This window comes from Schistocerca americana, chromosome 3 (genome assembly GCF_021461395.2).
Source record: "Schistocerca americana isolate TAMUIC-IGC-003095 chromosome 3, iqSchAmer2.1, whole genome shotgun sequence".
Taxonomy (NCBI): Eukaryota; Metazoa; Arthropoda; class Insecta; order Orthoptera; family Acrididae; genus Schistocerca; species Schistocerca americana.
Window position 1 is genome coordinate 737,265,113 of NC_060121.1, and position 23,751 is coordinate 737,288,863.

The window sequence follows — 23,751 nt, forward strand, 5'->3', positions numbered from 1 at the left end:
CGGGCACCATACAATTTTTTTCCCAAAGTACAGATCTGCAGTTGGTAGGACACCGTTTGAAACTAGTCTCCAATGAAAAAGCGTTAAGGGGAGGTTTACTATCTTTGGCCCGGAAAAACAAAGTTCTTTGAGAATTTTTTTCTCGTGATGTGTTATAGATATCAATGTCAAATTTGGTCAAACTGTTTATTGGTATTTTCTGTACAAACTGGAATTTTTTCGACCGGAAATGTCGAGGAGCGAAGGCGGAAGTGCCGTCGGAACGAACAAAATTTCGATGTAGATCTCCATGCGCGGTATGTCACAGGTCAGCCGGCTCTCCTGAAATCAAAACTGAGTTGACATTAGCGAAGTAGATAAGATTCTTTAGGAGTTGTACGTCGCTTAAGTTATTTGGACCAAAGGAAACAAAATGGTGGCCATTTGAAAAAAAAATAGTTTTTTTAATCGATTTTTCGACTTCGTCGACCAAGTAAAAATAATTATAGTTGATGGATCGTAATAAAAGCGGTACAAATCCTAGACAATTTAATTAGCTTTGTCGGGAACAAAGAATCATGCCAATCCGTTCAGTAGATTTGAAGTTACCATACCGGCGATAAAAAAAAACGTCATTTCAAGAAAAGCGCATATGAACTTTTGACCACATATAAATGCAATATTATTCCGGGTCCATAAACTAGTCCTTCCTCTTCCTCATAGAGAGCGTTCTGCTCGATCTGGGCCATCCTGCGCTGGTACGGCCGGTGACATGCGGTTTTCGGCCGCTTGAATCCGGTGGTCATCCGAATGCTTGGCGAACTGCGTCGAATAGAGTCCCAGGGTGACGTCCATCGTTGTCATGGCCTTCAGAATTGATGATTACCCTTCGTTGAAGCTGCTCACCACTAGGAAAGTCGCCGGCCGAAGTGGCCGTGCGGTTAAAGGCGCTGCAGTCTGGAACCGCAAGATCGCTACGGTCGCAGGTTCGAATCCTGCCTCGGGCATGGATGTTTGTGATGTCCTTAGGTTAGTTAGGTTTAACTAGTTCTAAGTTCTAGGGGACTAATGACCTCAGCAGTTGAGTCCCATAGTGCTCAGAGCCATTTGAACCATTTGAACTAGGAAAGTCGCAATCTCCACAGTCTTCGCACCAGAATGCAAATGCTTGGGGCTAACTTCCAGACACACGTGTTCAAACTTTCATTTGAATTTTGTGTGTTTCCTCCCAAGCACCAGTACAATAACTCGTCCTCCGAAAGAAAAACTGGTGCGTGAAAAAGGCCGATTTCAGTCAGGTGCATTTTTTCGTCCAGTCGCGAATAACAAACATCGCGAATAACAAACATTCCCGTTCCGTATTCGGAAAAACCGTGTCAGGGATGGATTCTAAACATTTTTATGGATCCAAAAATGCAGTTTTAAAAAAACCGACTTTTGTAACCAAAAGATAGTAAACCTCCCCTTAAAGTTCACAGACCTGCGTAGTTTGGCATGTCGTTATGCATTTGCAAATGAGTTAAAACATCATTTAATAATGACTTGCAAATGGCAGTTTAGGACAATATTCGAGGCTTTCTTAGTCGGCACAAAAATCTTGTTGAAATTGCGAAGATCTTTCACATGCTTGAGCCAAAGGAATGAGGAAAGAGAAGCTTGCTGTGTTTTACAAAAAATTTCAGATATTGTAGGATGAACTGAGCTTGTGGGGAAAATCTTCAAACATTTACAACTGTAACGTGATAGGGTTACAGCTCTTTTACAAACCAAAAAAAGTTACATCACAGTATAATACGAGAGGCGTTGTTAGCCGAACTAAGTGTGAAAAAGGTGAAACAGTGAGCGTAATGGCTTGTGTTTCTGATGCAGATCAGTATGCTCCTTCTTTACTTGTTGTGAAAGGGGTGCGTTACAATGACAGTTATAAACTTGGTAAGCCTACTGGCACGAAAGTATAATGTGGATCCTCGTGGACCTGTTTTGGATGGCCATAGCTCTTCCAATTCCGGAGAAGCCTGTAGCCAACAGTGTGCATCTGTTGTGGTTGCCCCCACACAGTACTCATAGGCCACAGCCCCTTGATGTCTCCGCTCCGCGAAAGACATTTTACAGCAATGGCTGCAGGGTGTACGCCAGAAGAAATCCAGGGAAAGGCATTAATAAAGTGATATTTGGAGCTATTTTTGCTGAAGCGTGGAACCGTGCAGCTCCAGTCAGGGACACTAGAAATGGCTTCAATGATTGTGGAATTGTTTCCTTCAATCCAAATCGCTTGCCTGAGCAAGTGTTTGTTCACGCAGCTGTGCATGAAGTCCCTACTAATTCCACAGCACCAGATCCTGATAATCAAACATCAGACTCACAAGTGTCAACTGTACGAGGAACTGATCGAGTGGCAGCCGGCCGTGGTGGCCGAGCGGTTCTAGGCGCTACAGTCTGGAACCGCGCGACCGCTACTTTCGCAGGTTCGAATCCTGCCTCGGGCATGGATGTGTGTGATGTCCTTAGGTTAGTTAGGTTTAAGTAGTTTTAACTTCTAGGGGACTGATGACCTCAGAAATTAAGTCCCATAGAGCTCAGAGCCATTTTTGATCGAGTGGCACAATCAATAACAGAGGTCGCCAAAGACACTGCGAATCGAAGAAGTAGTTTCAAGGCTCAGTCCTGTGCCAAAAACAAACAGAAGATGGGAACATCATTTATTTTTGACAGATTCTGCTTTTATTACTGATTTAAAACAGAAAAAGACCAGGGCGGCAAACAAGAAGGTAGCGAAAAATACGAAATGTAATACCCATAAGAATGGTGTGTGCATTTTGTGTACAAAGCTTTTCATAATTGGATGCAATGTCTGGGTTTTCTCTTTCTAGATCCATGGTGTGTGTGTGTGTGTGTGTGTGTGTGTGTGTGGTTCAAATGGAAATGATCTGTACTGTGTTTGCCAAAATTGTTCCAATGATTAGAGTTGTCCGCAGCTCGTGGTCGTGCGGTAGCATTCTCGTTTCCTACGCCCGGGTTCCCGGATTCGATTCCCGGCGGGGTCAGGGATTTTCTCTGCCTCGTGATGACTGGGTGATGTGTGATGTCCTTAGGTTAGTTAGGTTAAAGTAGTTCTAAGTTCTAGGGGACTGACGACCATAGATGTTAAGTCCCATAGTGCTCAGAGCCATAGCCATATTAGTATTGCTGGGCTGAAAATAAAATTTAAAAAACTATCAACTTTTATTGTTTCGACCTAACCTATGAGCTTGTTAGTGATATAAAATAAAATTTTGTAGTTTGTTTTGTAATAGTTATTTTAAAAAATCCCTTTTGAGTTAGTTTACCCCAACTTTACCCTAAAGCTTCTATGTCTAGGGAAAATCGCCGTTCAGACAGACGAATTTTAGATGCTGCTTCTTGATATCAATGGGGAGCTCATAGAGTAGCAACGTGTCTACATGCTTTTTAGTTTGATTACGATTTGACAACAAGATCACCTGTGAACTCACAGTGCAATAATATAGCAGTTGGCCACAAGCTGATGCAACTTTTGTGAATATAGACAGACTATACTTCACTCATGAAGCTGTGGATTAAAAACCAACGTGAATGACAAGTAAACTTGATATAAGTCTGATTTAGTGGACTGCGACGAAATTTAACCACTACATGTATGTATATCTTTTTTACTACAAGCCTTCAAGTGACCAATTTTGTAGCAATTTCGCACGCATCTTATTTGAACTGCGCAATAAGGTGAATTGCAGGGCCCCCTTACAATTAAGATGCAAACTTAAACATCAGAAACAGCTACTATGTAGCACACACTACATGTGGCGTGCACATCAAGTTTTTCTTCTTAAGGTATGGGAAACTTATGAAGTGAAGTGAAGTAAATATCATTCCTTGTAAGTCATGAAAAGGAAATTCAACTGCAGAAGCGTTCAGGGTAAGTTGTCAGAATTGCTGTCACGTATTGACCGTAACAATGCGTACGTAATGTTTGGAAAATTCAGCTTGTTGAAAGCAGAAAAAAATACCACTGAACTATTAAACTCGGAATGGAATATATACCTAAAGTATAAGAAAACAACCAATAGTGTTCGCGTATTTATTGCCGTAAATAATATCGTAATGAACAGTGTTGTACATTGTAGACAAACAAGAGCTGAACTAAGACGTGACAAGAGTGAGGGCAGCATCTTAGATGAATTTAAAAGAAAGTCATACTTCCTGAGTTGTCAGAAACTTTAAAACGTTTTTGTCCTATGAAATGGGCCGTTCCGTGCCAAGTGGTCTAATATCGAGAAATGTTCCCACATGACCATCATGAATTTTGATGAAATTTTGTATGAACATTCACACATGTTCTCAATGAACACTGGTAAAGTTTCAGTTTCAGAAATTCAATACTTTCGGAGATACAGTCACTTGTTTAAGACCATAGCACAGCTTTCTATTGCTTTCCATTATTTCACAAATCTAGGGTAAAGTTGACGATTTTTCAAAAAGTGCTAAAAATGGGTATTTTTAGTCAAATTTTTCAAAAAAGTGTTTTCTCCAAACTCTTCTAAACTATGGCCATTAGAAAGAGCATATTCTAAACTATCTAGAAAAGTGGATTTGGTTTTGCAATGCAAGCATATAAGGCCCTAAAAAGTAGCATCATCAAAGAGGCGCACTGGAAGTTTGAACACATTTTTCTGGGACTCAAATTATACCTGAAACCTTTTATTATGCCTAATAAACGTTTATTAGTACCCTGAATAATTGAAATAAAGAGATCTGGTAAATAGGCAATGAGACTCTCAGAAAAACTTGAAAACTATGAGAAGTAGCCCTTCTGCTTTTATTGTTAAGTGTTCATCTGCATAAAACTCTTGCCATTTGCAGTAAATTTTCTAATCAATATTGCAGAGATGTTAATACCTAGGTGTTGTAAACTGTGAATTTTCGTCCTAAAGTTATTAGGGAAACATGTGAAATTGGTTGGTTAAACATCTAAGAGTTTTAATTTTATATTTAATCACACTTAAATATAGCCTACTACCTTGTTAATACGTAACCACTAGTTTCACAGAGAAAATTCACAAGATTCACTGTTTATAGAAAATATAATGGCAACAATTACTTTAACAATCAGATTGTTTCATTATTGTGAGCCTTGTTTGAACAATCAGTATTTCAGTGGTGTGTTTGCAGCATAGTGAGTGGGTTCTCTCGACTGAGTGTGGCTTGTAAAGTGATTCGTAAGACCATCAAAATTTGTAATCTAATTTACAAAAAATTGGTTTTGATTGTGTCTTTTGTAGCATATATCTCTTATTAAATTTTTTTCATTGGTGTTATACGTTGTGTATAGTTTCATTCAGTAGCAATTTGTCTGAAATTTAAGCAGATTATAATTTGCACTTAGAGGCCAAATACATAATTTAGTTACTGATTAGAGATGGATGCAGAAGGGAACAGCATACCTTCCTGCTCAATTGGGCAAGGAGATAGTGGAACAAAGTGACATTCACTTTCTTTGCCAAAAAAGCTGCTTTAAAATGGTTTGCGGATTTTAGTGATGAGGAAAAAGAGTTGTTGTTCCGACGTTCTGAAGCAAAGCTGGACAATACCTCTCAAGTTTGCCTACACCATGAAGCCTTGTTATTGACACAATATGAGAGGTTACTAAAAAAAAAGGTTCAATCCCTTTGGGAAGGTGAATCATAATGTTAAGGCAGGAATTCACACTCTTGATGCTGAAACAGCTAATAAGGCTTCTTCTGTGTTGAAGCAGCAGCTTGTTAATAACATAAAGCCAGGTCAGAAAATTTGTCCAGCTTGCAGGACTACCTTAAATAAACACTTGGACGAAGCTTTATCAGCCTCATCATCACATTCTGATGACGACTTTACACCAAAAGAAGAATTAATTAGTAGCTTATTGTCTATCGGTATTTCACCCCTGAAGAGAACAGTAAGCTACAGAGATAAGCCCCAATATGTGAAGAAGAAAATTCAAAAGGCTCAAAATGTGATTAAAAACAGAATTGTAAATGCAATGGGAGTAAACCGACAAATTGAAGATGCTAGTGAAATTAAGGAATGTGGAAACTGTGCCGACGATGCACATTTGCTGACTGAACTGAAAGCCAAGATGCAGAATGCAATTCATAAAGAACAGAGGCAAATTTTAACCTTGGGTTCTGTAAGTTGGACAGTCAAACAGCAGCTCAGTTCGTCGTGTCTGAAAGAATGGTGAAGAATGCTCGGAAGCTTAAGGCAGAGAAGGCGTTCTGGCACTTCCCGAAAATAGGCAAAGCAGGAAATTACCAGCAGACGTTGGTAGTAGAGTTCGAAATTTTTTTGAAGATGATGAGTATAGTAGGGTGTACCCTGGAAAGGAAGATAGTATTTCAGTTAGACTTTTAGATAGAAAGACATTCATGCAGAAAAGATTGTTACTTTGCAATTTATGGGAAATGTATGTTATCTATAAGGATATAAATGGTCCAGAAATAGGGTTCTCAAAGTTTTGTGAACTTAGACCCAAATGGTGTGTAACAGTAGGATCAGCTGGAATGCATGCATTTTGCATCTGTGCAATTCACCAAAATGTTAAGCTTATGCTTAACAGAGCTGGTATACGTGAAAATTATAAGGAGATTCTCAGCAAGGCAGTTTGCAGTTTGAACTCTATAAACAGTGCGTGCTACATCGCTGTGAAAGGTGTCCTGGGCCCGAAGCTATAGCATCTGAAATTGTCAACTATTTCCTAGGTCATGAGCCACAGGAAGTTATTGTGTTTAAGCAATGGATACATACCGATCGGGCCACACTGGACATGAAGCAAATGGTAGTGGATGAATTTATTGAAGATGTAAAAAATAAAATATGGAGTCTGTTATGCCATCATTACATTGCCAAGCATCAAAGCTTGCATCTTAAAGGCCTTAAATGTCATCTGAAAGACGAAGGCCTTGTTGTCCCAATGGATTTTGCAGAAAATTATTCTTTTATCATTCAGGATGCTGTGCAAGGCTTCCACTGGGACAATAGTCAAGCAACAATTCATCCATTTGTTATTTACTTTCGTCAAAATGAGAAAGTAGAATCTTTGAGTTTTTGCATTATCAGTGATTGTTTGCGGCATGACACTATTACAGTTCACGTTTTTATCAAGGAGCTCATCAAATATATAAAAGCACGGTTTGCACAGATATCCCACATTCATTATTTCAGTGATGGCTCCATTGCTCAATATAAAAATTTCAAGAATTTCCTAAATTTGTGCTATCATAAGACTGATTTTGGAATGACTGGCGAATGGAATTTTTTTTGCTACTAGTCACGGGAAATCACCTTGTGATGGGATTGGAGGTACAACAAAGCGGTTAGCACCAAGAGCAAGCTTGCAACGGCCACTTAATGGACAAATTCTTACTCTCCTAGATCTGTTTCACTTCTGCTCTGAAAACATTAATGGAATTAAAATTGTTTTCGGCAGTAAAGATGAAATTGAAAAAAATATTGTGTCACAAGAAGAGAAGTTTAAACTTGGACAAACTGTAGCAGGCACTAGAGAAAATCATTACTTTGTACCTATTGTTGTTCATCTTTTCTAGCTAAAATGGGTCACAGTAATGGAAGAGGCATATTAATGTCTGCTCTCCAGCCAGGACAATATGTTGCATGTATCTATGAAAATGTGTGGTGGATTGGGAATATCTGTGAGACCTCCACAGAGCAAAGGGATGCATTAATAAACTTTATGCACCCACATGGTCCAGCAAATTCATTTTATTGGCCACCAAGAAGTGATAAGTGCTGGGTTCCGGAACACCACGTTATTCAGTTATTCCAGCTCCATCAGTAAATTCGTCTGGCCGGCAATACACCATTCCTCTTTATATTCATCAGAAAATTAATGTAGCATATCAAAAATTGAAATAGGTTATAGGAAACAATCTAAGGAACACAAGAGTGCCTTCTAATTTTACACAGGGCACTTAAATAATTTTACAATCAGGCTTGGGAACCTGTGTAAAGAAACCCTTATCAGGCTTGGGATCCTGTGGTAAAGAAACCGACCCGTGGCTGTTGTTGCTAAGCTATCGGGCGGTGCCCCTATGGCAATGGGAATGCTGGTTTTCTCAGGTGAAATGTATCTAGCAGTGGTTAAGCCACCATGGACCATAGCAACTCATTTATACACTTCTTTCCCATCAGTAAGCTGGTGTTGTTCATTAAACAGGCAACTAATAATTAGATGATTATGCAAATAAATTTTACGATTTACATTCATTCTTAATAATACTTGTGTGTGTGTGTGTGTGTGTGTGTGTGTGTGTGTGTGTGTGTGAGAGAGAGAGAGAGAGAGAGAGAGAGAGAGAGAGAGAGAGGGGGGGGGGGGGGGAGGTGACAATTAAGAAATAACATTGTTTCTATTTTTATTCTTTTGCTATTCATCAGGACTTCTTATTTCACTTATCCCAGACATTAATAAACATGTATAAGGCAAAATAAAAGATTTCGGGTATAATTTGAGTGCCAGAAAAATGTGTTCAAACTTCCAGTGCGCCTCTGTGATGATGCTACTTTTTAGGGCCTTATATGCTTGCATTGCAAAACCAAATCCACTTTTCTAGATAGTTTAGAATATGCTCTTTCTAATGACCATAGCTTAGAAGAGTTTGGAGAAAACACTTTTTTGAAAAATTTGACTAAAAATACCCATTTTTAGCACTTTTTGAAAAATCGTCAACTTTATCCTAGATTTGTGAAATAATGGAAAGCAATAGGAGAATGACATTTTATATCCTAAGACCTTGGGTTGGTGAGTTATGGTGTGCAAAGTTTCATGCACATCCCACAATTACTTTTGGAGATATAAAAAACTAAAGTTCCCATTTTTTTAAACAGCTATTTTTTTGCCCAACTTTGCTTCAAATTATCTATATGAAAATTGCTCAGATATCCTTTTCTTAATATTTTACTTTAAAGAGCTCTAAAAGTTGTATAAGATGGCCAAGTTTTGTTTCTTTCATGCAAATACTTACAGAGATATCTCATCTCAAAGTTGCCGAAAATTCAAGGACGCACTATAGAAAGCTGTGCTATGGTCTTAAACAAGTGACTGTATCTCCGAAAGTATTGAATTTCTGAAGCTGAAACTTTACCAGTGTTCATTGAGAACGTGTGTGAATGTTCATACAAAATTTCATCAAAATCCATGAGGGTCATGTGGGAGCCTCTAGACCACTAGGCATGGAATGACCCAAAGATGAGTCAGTGGAACAAACTGGTCTGTCCAAATGGTAGTTGACTATGATGGCACCGAAGCGGAAGGTGATAAAATGTAAAAAGAAGCCGAAATTGCTTCACTGACGAAGATCATAGGCAGTTCCTAGGTCAGATCGTCGCACAGATGCGAAAATAGCAGGCAATGAAAATTAGATCACATTTTAAACACCGCTCAGATCACACGTTAGTGTAAAAGCCACAGGACCAGTTACGTTCTAAAAATTTTCATCGTTTCCAGTTATAAGAAAGTTCACAATATATAGCCGTACAGCCAGACTCTGATTTCTTGTAGAGTTACAGAACACTAGCGACTTATAACTGAATATCATCCTTTACTTTCATACACCGCTGCCCGACGAAAAAAGTTACAAGGGGAGGAAGAAACGAAATAAGCTACACAGTTTGGGAGTGTAAGTCATGTTATTTTAGTGATTACAAAATCGAGTCCAGTTTACAAAGAACTTGGCAGTATGACGTTGCACACGCTCTAGGCTGGAAGCTTGCACTGATGCCGCTGGTAAGGATGTCATAAAGCCGTTGTATTCTCTCCTGGGACGAGCTGGCCCACAACTGTTGGCTAAATGGTTCAAATGGCTCTGAGCACTATGGGACTTAACTTCTGAGGTCATCAGTCCCCTTGAACTTTTAAACCTAACTAACCTAAGGACATCACACACATCCATACCCGAGCAGGATTCGAACCTGCGACCGTAGCGGTCGCGCGGCTCCAGACTGTAGCGCCTAGAACCGCTCGGCCACTACGGCCGGCCACAACTTTCGGAACTGGCCCATTATGTCCTGGACACTGGCTCTGGGCCTGAGTTGATTTGTCACAGAGAGTTGGAACTCTCATTTACCTCACTTATATGCTCTCCAATAGAGTGTACATGTACGAAGTTTCATTGACATCTGACCATGTCTTCTACGTGCTACACTGCTTTTTGTTAAACAGTATAACTTAAACGAATTGAGACATTCCCTTTCACACACCTGAAACATCACTATACCCAGAAAATATGTTCTTATCAGCTTAATATGTGATACGTCCCGCTTTGCAGGTCGTTTACGAGGTCAGCGGTAGCTTGTGACGGCTTCGATGGTAGCGACAACTCGCGCCAGCATGGGGTTGTAGTTGGGCAGTTTCACAGAATTCCAAGGAGTTCTTCCATTCGCTGCTAGATGACAATGGCATCTCTTTCACATGACCATGAGACTTAAATTCATTATAGCTCAGACAGTTCTCACGAAATATTTATAAATTACATGTACAAACGATTATATATACAAACCTTTCTCGTGAATCATTCTATCTGTTTGTGAAAAGCGTATCTTAGTTCTGAAATTAGCTCGGAAATACAGAGATAGCACCGAGGGACTTAGGTTTATATAAGTGTGGATAGATAAATAGATAGAATTGTATTATGGTCGCATATGACTTTTCGGGTCACTAAACAACTTCAGTGTTGCAATTAACATGGATTCCCCAAGCTCAGTCGTGTGAAACACAGCTAGCATTGTTCGTTTAGGAGACGGCAAGAAGCGAAGCTCAGGTTTGTACCATATTTCTTGACTTCCAAAAAGCAATCGATACAGTTGCGCATTGTAGTCTAGTAAACAAAAGACGCAGATACGGGGTAAATAAGCAGACGGAAGGGCTCCCAGCAAGTGAAAGAGGGAGAGAGAGCCGCCGCAGTATGTCGCTCTTAATCGGGAAATACTGTTAGAAGAGAAGGTATTCTGATGGGGCAGCTACTGTTAAATGATGTACACTAGCTAATAATGTCTGTAACCCTATGAAGCTTTTTACAGACAACGCAATTATGTAAAGGGGGTGACGTTGTTAGAAACATATCACTAAACGCAGAGACTTTAATGTTACCAGGGCCTGTCCAAAGCTCGGCTGTTGACATAAATAAATGTTATGCATTACAGATAAAAAGAAGAAAATATCCGGAGTTTAACTGCGCGTTCGGCGACCAGTTACTAGAATTAGCTACCTCCTTAAAGAATCTACGACTGTGTGTCCGGAGTGAGATGGATCGAACATGTAACCGTGGAAAGGCGGATGGCAGTCTCCGGTTTATTCTAAGAATGTGAAGTTCACACACAGAAGAGGTCGCATACAAAATCGTCCACCAACTAGTACTTCAGTTTTATTTTCGGCCATAATGGCTATGTTTGTGAACCGTGACTGTTTAGTATAATTATTTATTTGTTAGCTACCAGTCACATTTGTATTTGTTTTATGTTTAATCTAACATAATACAACGCGTTTGGAACATGTTCTGTTCATCATCAGGCGTTTGTATTGTCTTAAACTAAATTAACCTATAACTTTTTGTCCATTGTTCGTTACTGTAGTGGCTGGTGTGGCAGTTGGGGGGAGGGGCTCAGCCTCAGTGGATGGCCAGAAATCGGTCAGTGATGTCTTCAGCTCGTTTTTCTTGTTGTTGGTTATGTATAACATCACAGTCTGTATAGGATGCAGATAGTTTTGCAGCAAGTTTTTCATCAGTTATGTGCTGCGAAAATCGTATGAAAGGCTTTTCTATGACAGTAGATCACTTACGATTTTATCGCCTTGTAGTTTCACTTGCACCATTGGTGTTACGGCGGAGCTGTTGAGTAAAGTTACACCATTGCACTTTGTATTTTGTCACTGTTTTCCAACGTAATTCATTGCACAAATTGTTTCGACATACATGTAAACATTATGCACTTAATACAACAAGGCGGACTTGTAGCATGTGAGTCAATAACAATTATCGAGATTTTGTATCGATATTCTTCGTACTGACAGATTTGTAGTCGGTTATTTACATTGACACATCTTAAGTCAATTGAGTTAGAACTGGCGTAAGACTGTTGAAGAATTTTGAGTTTTTGAATTCGGTTATCTCATTAAGAATGTTATCTCCATGTTTTGTAATATGGATAAAAATTGTTCCTAGGTGTGCGCCCTTTACGAAGGTGAGCTAACGAGAGAAAGAGAGAGAGAGAGAGAGAGAGAGAGAGAGAGAGAGAGAGAAGACGTAAAGAAGAGCTACACGTATTGTCACAATTTTGTTCAGTCAGTGTGGGAGTGTCACAGAGATGCTCAACAAAGTACTATTAGAGACTCTAATAGCCGGCCGCTGTGACCGAGCGGTTCTAGACGCTTCAGTCCGGAACCGCGCTGCTGCTGCTGCGGTCGCAGGTTCGAATCCTGCCTCGGGCATGGATGTGTGTGATGTCCTTAGGTTTAAGTAGTTCTAAGTCCAGGGTACTGATGACCTCATAAGTTAAGTCCCATAGTGCTTAGAACCATTTCAACCATTTTTTGACTGTACTAGAAATGCGTTGTGCATTTTGAAGACCTTTACAAAGCAAATTCCGAGAGCCCACGTTCCAAAACGAATCAGTAAATATACTACTTCCTCCAACACATTTCTGGTGTAATAATCGCTTCGTTAAAATTGGCCCATACAGAGGCCTACCGATAGTCCTTCTCCCTGCGACCGAAATGCTACTGGTATCTGATGTTACTTTTCATACGGAAAGAAGGTGGCACTACTGAATACCGATGCAAACGAAATTACAGGAAATACGTTATCAAATAACCAGCCATAGAACGTCTTTATTTTCCTGCAGTTATTAGTTCACTGTCGAGGATAAAAGTTATTTGATCCTGAGTATATCGGTGTGGAGAATAACTACAGTTGAGGAAATGGACGTATTTCCTTTCAACGATCCGTGTCTCACTGATAAATGTGGCGTTTAACCATAAACCAGTGCTGAATCATTTGGTAGAACTCTTCATGTACACATCAGCTTCCGCTGCCGAATGGTCAGCGCGGATGACTGCCATGCGGAGGACCCGCGTTCCATTCCCGGTACAGCCAGGCACTTTTCCTTGATGGGAGAACTGGAATGGGGTGCCCTTGGCCTCGTGATACCAGTTGAGAAGCTACTTGACCGAGTAGTGGGTTGCCGCTGCTCGAGGTTGGGGATGGCGGTTATCGCTGAAGCAACCGTTTTCCGTTTCCGTTATATCGTGCTTTTTTTTTTCGACACCGGTTTAACTAGACTGTTAAAACCGCTCAAAATAACTGATTTTCAATATTTTATTCGTATTATTTCCTACAATAAACGTAGAAATGGAACAACGATTGAAAAATTTTGACTCCCTCAGTTTCAAGATAGAATCAAAATACAGGGTGTTTCAAAAAGGACTGTACAACTTTAAAAATTAATATAAATTTATTGAAAGAAGATATAGAACTGGGTTTAGTGTTACTTTGTAGGGAAACACGTCAAGTTTTTTTTCTTTGCCTTAAACTAAAGATGTTGTATGTGGCTTCCGTTGGTTATCCTGCACACATGGCATCGGAAGTCAATTTCTTCCCAAACTCACTGTAGCATTGCAGGTGTAACTTACTCACTGGCGGGGTAAATTCTTGCTCTTAGTTCATGTAAAGAAGCGGGCGTAGGAGGAACAAACACGATATCCTTGATGAATCCCCACACACAAAAATCGAGTGGTGTCAGGTGTGGGGAACGTGGAGGCCACGCAATTGGCGCATCACGGCCAATCCATTGACCTGGAAAGCGGTCACTTAGAAAATCCTGGACGTCAGCCAGATAGTGGGGTGGTGCACCATCTTGCATTAAGTAAACGAATCGTTCTTGGTCATCGTCATCGATCTGTGGTATCAAAAATTGTTGTAACGTGGTCTCACTTGCTCAATGACGTCGTCAGGTGTGCTTTGACTACCTGATGCTTTCCCAAGTCTTACCGAGCACCCTGTTTCTACAAAACATTTATGACACTCATAAATTGTTGGCCTACTAGGAGGATCTTTAGCGTACTTGGTGCCGAAATTACGCTGAACTATTGTCGCCGACTTCGATTCTTCAAACCAAAATACAGCTTGCACGCTCGGGCCCAGTGAAGCCAGCCATCGTTAACGCAACTGCCGCTATCGTTCCTAAGGCGCGATTAGGCATTAGCGAACTACGCGACACAGAACTTGATGTCATTTCCCTACAAATTGACACTACAATCACCTCTGTAGGTAGTATGAAACAATTTATAAGAATTTTCTTGGTTGTAGAGTCCTTTTTAAATTAAATATGCAAATAAAAGAAAACTTAGGCCGTCCATCGTTCACTGTTTTTCAAGATAAGTTGTAAGTGTTTGACTACTACAAAAATTACGAGTATTTACCTGCTGATTCTAATTTTTTGAATCTCTGCTCAAAATTCATGTTGGAATTGGGGATCATGTCACTATTTGGCCAGTCACATTATGTAGACACATACAGCACATTAGCTGCTTTCTAATATTATGAACTATTAAGTTTTCTCCTTATATTGTGCCACAAGTTCGTTGTGGCTTCTCCCATTTTTAATCTTTTAAAGCAAATGGAGCATTGTACTTCACAGATACCGCACTTCGTAAAATATTTTCAGACGACGGACTACCATATAGAAATCTTGCCCACTACATGTACATGCGGATCATCTAATACGCACGCCACATGACAACAGATACATTATTGTCTCAGCAGTGCTGTACCAATTGTTATGCCATGTGTCCGTTGCTTGTTTCTGTCGGCATGCTTATTGAAATAGCACTGATCCTTTTTCCCATTTTCTGTGATAAGGCAATAATTCAATGCAGTGGAAATTGCACGAATAAAAATTACTCGTTCTTGAAAAAAGTTTTACTTAAAAACGAAAAGTTTTAGCACTGCTGCTATGGCTAATTGGTATTTCGCTTTTCTTACTTAGTTATTAGTTGTTCAGTGATAAATTGTTTACAGAGGAGGCTTCTAAGAAATCTGAGACCAGCCAGGGAGTTCTGTGTTTTCGTGAGGAATTTGCCAGTTGACGCAGTTGCAGTGTGTTTTGTGAAAAGGACTGCTTGAAATGTCTTCTGACTGGGCCCACAGGAGAGTGAAGTGTGCTTGCTGTTTGCATATCCATAGGAGAGTGACAAAAAAAACAGGGTTTGTTTAGGTTGGGAATAAGTGTTCTCATTTGAAGACTGTCTCAAAGTGAAGATGTTTCCAGTGACGACTTTTTGTGTTCTTAATATTTTGACAGAATAACAACAATGATCTGAACAAGGTGAAGCCTCCCATGGTGGAGACGATGCAGATTTTACATCAGTAGAGGAAGAATTAAATAACCCGAATCATCAAGTACAGAGGTAGGTGTTAGTCCTGTTGAGAAATCGAGGCCAGTGAAGTAGAGTCATAAGCTCTATGCATCAAGAAAGAGCAGAGAAATTACTACAGCAAAACTGACCACACTCTTCAAAGTAGAAATTCCATCTTCAGAAAAAAATGAACCAAAGCACTCTTGCACCTCCTGCCAGGAATTTTTCACAAATATCAATTCAGCTGTTGAATATTGTGCATCCTTCAGTGAAGAGGTGCATGCTTTTAACTATTATTCCAGAGATGTTTTCAAAGAAAACAATTTTGAACCACGCTCCATCAGTTTCAAAGTACATGGTAGACAAATCAAGAAATGTGAGGTCTGTAAAAGGAGTCTTTGGAAGACCAGAGACATTGTTATGGTCATCCTGTAGGAGCAGCTCAAGTTCACATAGTGCAGTCATTTTATCTGGAAGATAAATGGAGCTGTTCTCGCCAGTGCTAACAAAAAAGACACTATAACTGTAACAGCTGAAGGTCAAAAAGTTGTGAAAGTGAGGAAGTACATGACTCGCAGTATTAAAGAAACTTGCAATTTTAAAGAGCATACTATACAGCTTCACATATTGGAAGATCAAAATTTTATGCACTACAACGTAAGTGGGTAGTCCCACACCCACCTAGAGATGTCTGCTTATATGTTTACTGCGCTAATTTTGAACTTTGTGTGGCAAGTTTTACTGGAGCACGTGACAAATGACACCTTGCTTGGGCGTGTGAAATCATTAGTAGTCTGTGGCGTAAAGCGGGAACCCAAAAACTTGCATTTAGTGGGCATCGTTCTTAGCGACTGAATAATTCAGCAGGACTCGTCACTCGTGATAGAATTGATGCTGAGAGGACAGGTCGGCTGAATAACTGGAACGGTGAAAATATTGTCCGTGAAAGACAAAGTTCGAGGTTCGGGTCCTGGTTCGGCACACTGTTTTAATCTATAAAGAAAATTCTGCTGCAGAATGGTCAATTCGTTTCATAAATGCGAGAACGTTATGAGCGTATAGTAAGAGCTAGTGTGTTAAGGAAATACTCAACAAATTCTAGTTACTTTCTAAGAGAAGTGAGTTACATATTAGACCTCTTCCTGCACAAGAAAATAAGAGAAATTAGAGCTGATAAATAGGTTTATTGACAGTAGTTCTTGTCATGCACCATTCGCGAGTGGAACAAGGAAGGGGGGGGAATTATAGTGGCAACAGAAATGCTCTCCGCCACACTACAAAAGGTGGTATGCGAAGTATAGGCATTTTTGTAGAGGTTTCGGAAAATAATACAGCCTGCTGAAAGGCAGATATTTCAGTGTAGCTCGTGAGCGTAGGCGGTCATGATCTTGAAGGAGTTAGTTTCGGTACTATACATATTGTTGCAGCTCTTGTGGACAAAACATTGCAAATTAATATGTGCGCGTCCTAGATGAACTGTAACCTGCTTAAGCGCCATCCGAAAGGAAAGAAATAATAAAAGCAAACATGTTGCAAATCATCCAGTCTTGATCTGAATCAAGCGATCGCATTATGGAGAACACATTTGTCCTCTTGTCGCAAAACATATTTGTTCGAGGCACCTGTACTGTTTCACACTTACAAACCTTTAATTTGAGTCGGAAGTATTTCAGAGCTTCGTGTTTGTTCTGCAAATTACGCCATACACACAATTTTCGGAAGCGATTACATGTTACCCATGACGTGCTGAGCACAAGTAACCAAGCACGATCTCATCGTATTGATTCGAGGTCATTCAGAGAAGTTTCTCCCCATCGCACTTGCAGCTTCTTTGTGCCGTTGGCAGTACTGGTATGGCACAAATCGCACATTCGCCAACTACGCAGTTGCCGCGTCGCCGGTCTTTTAAGACTCTGCTTACAGTACGTCGAGCGTCACATTGTTCGCGGCACGGCTGTCGGTTCAGTTTCTGTAACTTGGTTCCTGCACGTGATAGAGCTGGAGCTGTTGTGATAGAAGAAGCGTGTAATGATACATTTTTCTTCTTACACTGCCGAACCAAGTAAGTAACGATCCACGCAAGTGGAAATCTCTAGAGGTGCAGGTTTTACATTAAGATTTGTTTGATACTGACTGTCATTCAGAGACTGTAATGAATAGACGCATCACAGACGCCTGCTGCCAGACTTCCTTCCGTACTGCAGTCATGCTTAGTTTTAAGAGTGTTCGTGTGATAATGTCCTCATTTTTTATTGTAGCCCATTTGTTAATATGCGAAGTGTAGCCTGTCCATTGGTTCGCAGAACCGCAGCATTCATCGAAGTACTGTCAAATTCTTCGATGACCAACGAAATGAACGCGAAGCAGGTCTATCCGTTACCCATATCTTCTGAAGAGCTCGATACTTAAATACTTGCTCATTTCGTTGATCCATGAAGGGAAAAATCATCTTCCCGGGAATGCATTCATCTTAATTTGGTAATGAGGTTGAAAAAAATTCTTGTCCATACGAAACTGCACATACGGGCTGTAACCTGAGCTATAATCGCGTGGATTACGGCTTCCTGGGCGGCCGCGAAGGCTTGAGTGATTGGACTTTATTAATGCGTGCTTCTTACGCGTGAAAGGGGATACTCGTGGGAACAGAGTTTGATAAATAATGAGAGCCTTGGGTTTCCGTAACTTGAGATATGCGAGATAGCGGCATATAGATATTGCATAATGAGAGACAAGATAGCTGTAGAACTGCATATCACCATGATTCAAGGCTAGATGTTTCTTGAGGAATCTAAGAATCCTACAGCATCTACAGAAATCAGCTTAAAATATCTTTAGAAGTTACCGCTTTATTACCCCTTTAGTTATAACTGGTTATTATCCGGAGAACTGGCCAGTAGCTGGAAAGCTTATTAATATAGTGCGTACTTTTCTCGGATGCCGCCAGAGGTCACAATGTGTTCAGAGGTGGTAGGCGCGATAGCGTCATTTAACCGCTGGGGTTGGCTCTGAGCACTATGGGACTTAACATCTATGGTCATCAGTCCCCTAGAACTTAGAACTACTTGAACCTAACTAACCTAAGGACAGCACACAACACCCAGTCATCACGAGGCAGAGAAAATCCCTGACCCCGCCGGGAATCGAACCCGGGAACCCGGGCGTGGGAAGCGAGAACGCTACCGCACGACCACGAGAAACCGCTGGGGTGAAACACGGTTTTCGTTTCTAAATATCAATTTTGAATTTACATAGTCATTGACCAAATAATAAAAATGTTAAACTCTAATTGTAAAATATATTAAAATGAGGTCCGAGGATTATCTAAGGCCCTTGAATGTGGCAGTCATAACTTTGCTATTTGAGAAGTTATGATTTCGTAGAATACATGGCTGAGCACATTGTTTTAAAACAAGTATGCAAACAGGTACAATAGATTGTACATGTAAGCCCCAAACAGACCAGCACACTATGAATGGAGAGACATTGCAGGGTGCCTTCCACAAAGTGCGATCCTGCCGTACTCTCGTCAATGTCTTCGTTGTAAACCCTAAGGTTCTTTCCCCTCCTTTATGTTCTGGTTTTCGTTTAATGTTCGGCCGTTTTATTTGGACCAGGAGACAGAATTAGTTCTTTCTAAGATTTACAGTTATTGATGTCTGCCGAACAATGAAGCACCGACAAGAAAGATTTAATGTTGCTGTTATGCTGTTTCGTGCTTTAAAAATGTAACATCTTCGTCTAAGGTGTAGTACTGACCAGAAATACCATCCAAGACACAATATTTTAGACATACATGTTGACTGAAACTTGAATTGTAAGATCAATATTTAACCATAATGATAAATGTCAACATTGTTTTAAAATTTTCATTCAGTGGTACCCAGAATACATTTTAGGTGTAATAATCCTTTAGATAAAAAAGTATTAAACGTACACTTAATTTCAATTAGTGAAAATATTATCAGCAGTCGTACATTACATTTAGTGACTTGGGCGAGGCGCCGGTCTCGGTGTCGGTGGTTGGGAACGAAATAGCTGTAATGTGACTAAATTTGGACTCGGCACCGTGCATTCAGTTTCAGTGACCGTAGCCTTGTTGTATATAGATCAGAATTCGTATCCTGTTTGATAACCTGAGCAAAGTAATGTAATCCCGATCTAATCTTATGAAGTAATCAATGCTTGGAAGCGAAAATCAGCTAAACAATTTCCACTTAATCAAAAAGAGATAACGACAGGAGTGAAGCCGTGGGAACGATCCGTGAGAGTGGTCTCGTGGTTCTAGGCGCGCAGTCCGGAACCGTGCGACTGCTACGGTCGCAGGTTCGAATCCTGCCTCGGGCATGGATGTGTGTGATGTCCTTAGGTTAGTTAGGTTTAAGTAGTTTTAACTTCTAGGGGACTGATGACCTCAGAAATTAAGTCCCATAGAGCTCAGAGCCATTTGAACCATTTTTTTGATCCGTGAGACGTGTTGGGATATGTCGATCTGTAAGAGAATTTTCGCGAAAGGGAGGGTTTCAGGTTCGAGTTCCGGCCAGGAAGTTTGATTCCGCCAGGAAGTTTAAAAACAACTGACATTCGGCTGTAGCGTCAAAGATTAATTACCGGTCACTTTTACAACTTGCACTTTTCAGGCGCGGTTAACGTAGTTCCCATTAGTTCACCGTAATAACGTTGAATAATTAATGTTCACGACACAATCATTCATAATTCAAATCAACTTCTATAAATGCAGGCCCAGGCGGCGTTACATAATATGCCCACTTTCAATTAGTTTGCAGACACGGCAGGAGACGCCTCGATCATAAACTAATCGCATCGCAAACCATTTATCGTAAGTACACGACAGTGCCGAAAAGTAAAATGCGTGCGAGAATCCTATAAAAGTACTAGCAAGAAAGATCCACTGTCGCCCAAGACAAAGGAGGGGTGACCGAAATAATATAGTTGTGCCAATGACATAACAGTCTTACAACTGATTAAATTCCTTGTCAGCAGTCCGTTCCAGTTCTATTTATACAAATTTTCACGAATAGAACCTTTAAGTGGAAAAGAAAATTGTTTCCACTTTCTAGCTATTTCTATACTACAGATAGCTTCTTTGGTAGACCTTATTTGCCAGTTTAAACTAGTAAGTGTCCAGGGTTCTCTGTTTTACTAAAAGTCTACCACGATTGTTCAGTTTCCACTAATGACATCATAACATGTATTTTGAATATGAACTACGGAATACGTAACTAACTTCCTGTGCTGAGTAATATACACGTTTTTCTATAGTTTTCATTACATTTGAATCTCGCTTTATTCAGTAACTTGTGATAATATCTAAGGGACATTAAATCATCCTCCCGTCCTTTGCTACGTTTCTTCTTCTTTATTGACAGAGAGGAAGACGTGTGTGTCATATCAGCGGAAAATTGTTGGTTTGCGTAGTACACAAGATACGGCAGAAATAATACCACGCATTTAAGCAAACAGCTAAGAGTCTCTTATCAGTCACTTAAACAACAAAAAATGCTGTTGGCCACTTTGACTAGCACTGTTGATACTCTTTAGTAATATAACCATTTTGGCAAGTTGCGAATCTGCTTCCCTGGTTTTATCCCAAATTATTTTTCTTGTTATTTCCTCTGGGGATCCCCAAGATATAGACTATACACGCTTGTCACTCTTGAAGTGTTAAGCAATACGGGAAGAGATAAACACTATTCGTCTGCCATGACCTACCAAGTCAGGGACACACAACGTGAACAGCGTTTAATCTATCAGTAATGGCCACCACTTGACCTACGTCATTAAATAAATCACATCAGATATGCTTGATACAAATAATTCATTGATTTCTGTTGTGCTTCTTAATATTTGTGTGATTTAACGTGTCAGATATTTAGGTTGAGTCAGTCCAAATGTTGTTCATGGGGTATTACATGCTGCTCTGTGTCACCTGAAATCGTGCATTGTCCAACATTGCGAACAAAATCCATTGTTCTGTGAAGTATTCATTTACGTGCCCACTGAATGATGAATGACCTCGTTTTATCACATTAGTGTTCCGCAGTATTCATTCCCTGGTATATTTATTGATGAATAATCAGAATTACTACTGATGACTTATTACTGCTGATGTGTACGAGTCTATGAAGTCGCCGTTGTGTATATCCTCATTTTTCTTTTTGTAATTATAATCAACCCAACTCTTTCTCTTTGACGCCGAGCATTACAAATAAAAAAAAAAAAAAAACTGAAGCTGTTTTCAGAAAAACCACAGAAAAACTTGCATATTCTTAACAGTGATACCCAACGTAAGCAGTGTAAAAATAGGCGCCGTTCTTTCCGCCTTTTTCCAATTAAATATCCCTTTTTTATATAAAACTCATGGACTTCAGAGTGAACCGAATTTGATCTGATGAAAAGTAAATTAAACTAGGAATTTATTTCGTATGGACACCAACAGCAATGTTGCCATTGTAGACAGTGAAACTCGCCGTTGGGGATATCATATTAAGACTGTCATCGGGCGGCACCACTATGATATTCTGTGTACACAGCAGCAATAAATATTAGAAATATAGTACAAGATAACTGTTCACTTTCTCTTATTTTCCATTTAGTGCAGTAAGGGTAAAAAATGGAACTTTTTCCCTAATTAACCAGTTGGTCTCAAATTTTAACATACAATTTCTGTATATTGTTAAATACAACTACAAAGCTACAAATATAACTACAAAGTTACAAATCGATCTAAGTAACAGTTTTTGAGGAATTATTATTTTGAAGGTTTTTTTTTTAAATCTTCTTCATACAGTAAATTTACTTTCATGTGCTTGAAAAACTTCAAACTGTATTTAATTAATAATACAAAAAGTTTTGTTTAAGCTTCTTTCGCTGTATTTTACAGTGACTTTAAATTAATTTTCAAAGTTCTGAATCTTTTTATTGAAAAATATTATTTATTTAACTATCAATATTTGCTTTTCTAATTTTTATTAGAATTATACTTAAGACTGTTAGCGCTGATACAGTTTCCTCAAAACATTTCATCCAATTTAGTGAATATTTACTATGAAAACGTTATATTTAAATGATCAGTTTCACAAATAGAGATAAATGCAGTCAGAGTTAGACAATCATTCCCCAATCCTTGCTTCGGGAGGACGACGGTTCAATCCCGTCTCCGGCCATCCTGATTTAGGTTTTCCGTGATTTCCCTAAATCGCTTCAGGCAAATGCCGGGATGGTTCCTTTGAAAGGGCACGGCCGATTTCCTTCCCCATCCTTCCCTTACCCGAGCTTGCGCTCCGTCTCTAATGACCTCGTTGTCGACGGGACGTTAAACACTAATCTCCTCCTCCCAATCCTTGCTCTAAAGGGATGTACGTTGTTCTTTCTGCTCTCTTCTGAGCGTCGCCAGCTTGTATGGCCTTCAATCGAGATGCATACCTTCTTCTTTTTTCAAATTTTAGGCACCGTTTGGCCTTTTGCTTCCGTCTTCACTCAACTCGAACTTTAATCCAGTCAAATAGCAGATATACCTTGCAAAAGGTGGGGTAGAAGAGTTTATTTTTTCAACTCGTTCATATGGTTGGAAAGATTAGAAAACCGAGTTTTGCCAACAAAATTTCGCTTGGGAAAACATTCTGCAGTCAAAAAACTTGGAAAATTTCGGTCTTTTTTCAGTTTTTTTCAAAATATCTCAGTTTCATTTGCTCCTATCGCTTTGACGTCTACTTTCTTTTTTAAAGAGCACAAAATTCTCTACAAATTTGATTCTTGCAATTTTTTTCTACTCCCATTATCTAAGGCGCGACAGTGCTTCAAAAAATACCAATTTTTCAAATTTTGAGCATAGTGACAAGATACCTTATTTTTGAACACTATTTTTTTCAGTTTCTATTTTTGTAGTATAAATACATTATACATCATGTTATATGTTGGAATGTACCACCTCACTTTCAGGTAATCAATTCTCTGTATGCAACATGAGGATTGCTGGGCACCCAACTATTGTGATTCTTACATCACTACCTGAAGTTCACTATGGGCCACGTCAGCCCTGGTATTTGTAAAACTATAAATATAAAAATACATCATTAAGACACACACACACACACACACACACACACACAAAATAAATTGTCTCAGGAAACTGAACTATTATTAGCTGCAATAGGCAACCTAATTAGGTAGGTAATTATTCTTGTGTATAAAAGCCTTACAGTTGACATTAAAAATAAGTAGCTTTATTACAGTTAAGATGCATTGTCAGTTACTAAAAAATGTTGACAGTTCTGGGTGTGTAATACTTGTAATATCGCACTTTAGCGCACTTGAGACAAATATGAGCATCACTTCCA

At 39.6% G+C, this 23,751-nt stretch overlaps 1 protein-coding gene across 3 annotated transcripts in view; it reads left to right on the forward strand.

The window, feature by feature from the left end:
* LOC124606685 (glycerol-3-phosphate acyltransferase 1, mitochondrial) overlaps positions 1–23,751 on the forward strand; it is a 420,439-nt gene that overhangs the window by 164,849 nt on the left and 231,839 nt on the right. Inside the window, exon 1 of one of the 3 annotated variants that reach the window (XM_047138702.1) lies at positions 17,322–17,456. The exons of the other annotated variants lie outside the window; for them this stretch is intronic. The gene's annotated coding sequence lies outside the window, so the exon portion shown is untranslated. Of the gene's footprint in view, positions 1–17,321; positions 17,457–23,751 lie in introns of those variants that run through there. 3 annotated transcript variants of the gene reach the window in all.